Source organism: Ursus maritimus, unplaced genomic scaffold (assembly GCF_017311325.1).
Source record: "Ursus maritimus isolate PB19 unplaced genomic scaffold, ASM1731132v1 scaffold_16, whole genome shotgun sequence".
In the NCBI taxonomy this organism is placed as follows: Eukaryota; Metazoa; Chordata; class Mammalia; order Carnivora; family Ursidae; genus Ursus; species Ursus maritimus.
The window spans coordinates 39,214,784-39,219,697 of record NW_024424008.1 but is presented as its reverse complement, the minus strand read 5'-3'; the positions used below and the strand labels follow the sequence as shown (position 1 = coordinate 39,219,697).

Here is a 4,914-nt window from a genome sequence, read left to right as displayed (position 1 = left end):
AAAAAGTAACTCACTGGGGAATAACAATATGATTAACAGCTGATTTCTCATCAGCCAAAAGCCAATGGACTGACATAAAGTGTTGAGAGGAAAAACTACCAACTAAGAGTTCCATATCCAGCCTAACTTATTCTTCAAAAATGAAAATGAAATAATTTCCAGATAAAAGCAAAAAAATTCATTGGTAACAGAACTTCTCTATAAGAAATATTAAAGGATATCCTTCATTTTGGAAGTAAATGAGGTTAGAGGGTTATTCAAATGCACAGGAAGAAATGAAGAGCACTAGAAGTGGTAAATATGTAATTAAATATAAAAGATTATGTATCTGTCTCTATTTCCTGAAAAATGTAAGACTAGCACTCACTTTGACAGCACAGATACTAAAATTGGAACGATACAGAGAAGATTAACATGGCCTCTGCACAAGCATGACATACAAATTTGTGAAGTGTCCCATATTTTTTGTTGAATCACTATATTGTACACCTAAAACTAATATAACACATATGTTAACTATACGGGAATTAAAATTAAAAACTTAATTAAAAAGTTTTTTAAAAAGACTATTTAAAGCAATAATTGCAATGCTTTTGGTTTATAATATAGATATTATATACATATATTTGATACATATATTTATGTATTGTTAATATGTGATTCAACAACGGCATGATGAAGGGGGTAGAAAATGGAGCTACAAATTAACAAAATGGCTATGTTTTACCAGAATTAAGTTAATATTAACCTAAAGTAGACAGTGATACATACTGTAATTCCTAGAGTAAGCATTAGAATAGAAAAATTTCAAAACTATAGCTAAAAAAAATGAAGAGGAATTAGAATAGTACAACAAAATTACTTGTTATACACAAAAGAAAGCAGTAAGTAAGGAACAGAGGAACAGAAAAGGTATGAGAAACAAGTGGAATTTGAAATTAAAAATACATTTATATTAGCACCCCCCCAAAAGAAATACTTAGCTATAAAGCTAACAAAATAAGTACAAGATCTATAAGAAGAAAACCACAAAACTCTGGTGAATGAACCCAGAACTACAAAGAACTACATAAATGGAGGGATATTCCATGTTCATGGATAGGAAGACAACATTGTCAAGATGTCAGCTCTTCCCAACTAGATCTATAGATTAAATGTAATCTCAGTCAAGATCCCAGCAAGTTATTTCATGGATATAGACAAATTGATTCTAAAGTTTATATGGAAAGGCAAAAGACCCTGAATAGCCAACACAATATTGAAGAAGAACAAAGTCAAAGGACTCATGATACCCAACTTCAAGACTTACTATAATGCTACAATAATCAAGAGAATGTGGTATTGGCAAAGAAATAGATAAATAGATCAATGAAACAGAAATATAGAGCCCAGAAATAGACCCTGACCAATTGATCTTTGACAAAAGAACAAAGGTGACACAATGGAGCAAAGATAGTCTCTTCAACAAATGGTGCTGGAACAACTGGACATCCACTTGCAAAAAAATGAATCTAGACACAGACCTTCTACCCATCACAAAAGAAAGCTCAAAATGGACCATAGATCTAAATGTAAAATGCAAAGGTATAAAATTCCTAGAAGACAGATAAGAGAAAACCTAGATGACCTCAGGTATATTGATGCTTTTTTAGATATAACACCAAAGACATTATCCATGAAAGAAAGAATTGGTAAGTTGGACTTCATTAAAATTAAAAACTTCTGCTCTGCAAAAGACAAAATCAAGAAAATTAGAAGACAAGCCACAGACTGGAAGAAAATATTTACAAAAGACGCATCTGCTAAAGGACTGCAATCCAAAATAAACAACTCTTAAAACTTAAGAAAAAAATTTTAATGGGTCAAACACCTTGACAGACACTTCACCAAAGATACACAACTAAGCATCTGAAAAGATGCTCCCCATCGTAGTATGTCATCAGGTAACTGCAAATTAAAATGATGAGATACCACTGCATACCTCTTAGAATGGCCGAAACGTGGAACACTGACAACACCAAATGCTGGTGAGCATGTGGAGCAACAGGAACTCTCACACATTGCTGGTGGGAATGCAAAATGGTACAGCCACTTTGGAGGACAGTTTGGCAGTTCCTGCAAAACACACTCTCGCCATACGATCCCGCAGTCTCCCTCCTTGGTGTTTACCAAAAGGAGGTAAAAACTTATGTCCACACAAAACCCTGCACAAAGATGTAACAGCTTTATTCAAAATTCCCAAATCTTAAAAGCAATCAGGATGTCCTTCAGTAGGTGAATGGATGAATAAACTGTGGTGCTATAGGACAGTATTCAGTGCTAAAAAGAAATGAGCCATCAAGCCATGAAAAAAACACAGAGAAACTTAAAAAGTGCATATTACTAAGTAAGAGGAGCCAATCTGAAGAGCTGCATACTTTATGATTCCAGCATTTGACATTCTAGGAAAAGCAAAACTATGGAGAGAGTAAAAAAGGCTGGTGCAGGGGTGGGGAAGGAGGGGAGAGATGAACAGGCAGAGCACAGAGGATTTTTAGGACAGTGAAAATACTCTGTGTGATATTTATAATGATGGATACATGTCGTTATAATTTTGTCCAAATTCATGGAATGCACGACATCAAGAGTGAACCCTAGGGGCAACTGGGTGGCTCAGTCCTTAAGCATGTCTTCAGCTCAGGTCATGATCCCGGGGTCCTGGGATCGAGCCCTGAATTAGGCTCCCTGCTGAGCAGGGAGCCTGCTTCTCCCTCTCCCTCTGCCCTTCCCACCCCCCCACCCAATGCTTGCACACACTCTCTCAAATAAATAAAAATAAAATCTTTAAAAAAAAAAAAAGAGTGAACCCTAAGGTAAACTATGGACTTGGGGTGATTATGATGCATCAATGTGGGTTCATCCTTGGTTTAAAAAAAAAAAAAAAGCACCACCCTAGTGAATGATATCAATAATGGGGGGGGGGCACTATGCAAGGGGTGTATGAAAAAATCTCTCTACCTTACTCTCAATTTTGTTGTAAACCTAAAAAACCAAAAATGGTGAAAACCTAATCCATAATATACTACTTGGACGAGCATGTGTTCGTTCCACAGATACTTGAGTGCTTACTCCGTCAGGCCCTGCTGTAAGCACTGGGCTAACTGCAGTAACAAAACAGATCAAATCCCTCCTTTCAGGGACTTGACATTCTAGTGGATAGAGCTGGATGCTTGAAAAAAAAAAATCAATATGTAGTATCAGATAGTGATCCATGCTTTAAAGAAAATTTAGAAGTATACCTGGATACCATTTGGTAGGTAGTGATTAACTGTGAATAATAAATGTACAATAAATGAATTCTTAAAAAAAAAAAAGAAAGAAAGAAAGTATACCTGGATTGAAAAATGGGACATGCCTGCTACTTTTCACAAAGTAGTCCGGGAATAGAGTAACGTTTGAACAGAGACCTGAGTAAAGTGAAGGAGACCCCTGTTGGCTCTGGGCGAAACTCGCTGGAAATACCAGACCCCCCAAGCCCTGAAAGCAGGAGCTGTCTGAGCTTGGAAATGGAAGGCCAGGGAAGGGACCTGGTGGGGCAGGGCTGGAGGGGGTAGGTCGGAGAGGTCAAAGAGAGAGATAGCTGAGGATCACGTAGGGCTTATCGGCCCTGGTAAGGACTTTGGATCTACAGAGCCGTAATAACGAAACTGACTGACGACTGAAGCAAAGGAACATCATGTGACTCTAGTGAACGTGAAGGGTTGAAGAGGAGGGAGAGCTCCAGGAAGTTGGTAGATAATGCCGGACAAAGATAAACGAGCAAATGGCAGTGTGCACAAATTAACGAGAATCGTGGAGGCAAGTCCCAGAAGAAACAGTGGAGAGGGTCTAACGTGGTTTCACTAGTGGGTGAGGAGGGGTGGAGCACAGGGCTGCTGCTTTCCATTATAAGCCTTTTAAATGCAATCTGACTTTTTAACTATAAGATTTTTAAACACTTGAGAAAGTTCTTGATGAAGGGTGGAAATCTCAACTGTAAATGCATCAGATGTGAAACAGACCATGTGGCCAGTGACAGGGGATGGAAGTCCTGACAGCCAGTGTTGGAACAGTCTGCACAGACCACGGGCACTTGACGTTCCCAGTGAGAACATACGCATAAAAATAAATTGAGGCCTGCCATCTTTTTTGGAATAAGGTGGTGTTTATAGAATTATTTTTACTTCCACGAAATTTGAATCAGATTGAACATATTCCTATACTAGAGGGCTGCATCAAATCTCTCATTTTTCAGATTATTTTCAAATTAGGTGGGAGGGGCACCAGAGTGTGTCCGGTTGTGTCCAACTCTTGAGTTCAGCTCAGGTTATGATCTCAGGCTTGTGAGATCAAGCCCCAAGTCGGGCTCCACGTTCAGCGGGGAGACTCCTTGAGATTCTCTCTCTCCCTCTGCCCCTCCTGCTCATGTATGCTCTCTCTCTCAAATAATCTTTTTTATTTTTTTAAAAGATTGTATTTATTTGTCGGAGAGAGAGAGTGCACACAAGCAGGAGCAGCAGGCAGAGAGGGAAGCAGGCTCCCCACTGAGCCGGCAGCCCGATGTGGGGCTCGATCCCAGGACCCTGAGATCATGACCTGAGCTGAAGGCAGACGCTTCACTGACTGAGCCACCCAGGCGTCCCTCAAATAATCTTTTTTTAAAAATCAGGTGGAAAAGGATACTGTGCTTTCATTTGCACATCTTCAATTACAATGAGATTATTATTAATTTGTATCATTTTGTGATTTGCATATTCCTGTCTTTTGCCATTTTTCTAGTCTTTTTCTTACTAATTTGCCAAAGGCTTACACAATAGCCATTTATCATAACTATTACAAACATCTTCCTGCTGTTTTTGATACATAAAATACTTTTGTAGGTGAGTATTTCTCTAA

At 38.5% G+C, this 4,914-nt stretch overlaps 1 non-coding gene across 1 annotated transcript; it reads left to right on the top strand.

Annotated features, from left to right (window-relative positions):
• The first annotated feature begins 359 nt into the window (after positions 1 to 359).
• LOC121102975 lies at positions 360 to 466 on the top strand. The gene has a single exon (XR_005835132.1). It is a non-coding gene; the product is annotated as a U6 spliceosomal RNA (small nuclear RNA).
• Positions 467 to 4,914: the final 4,448 nt, after the last annotated feature.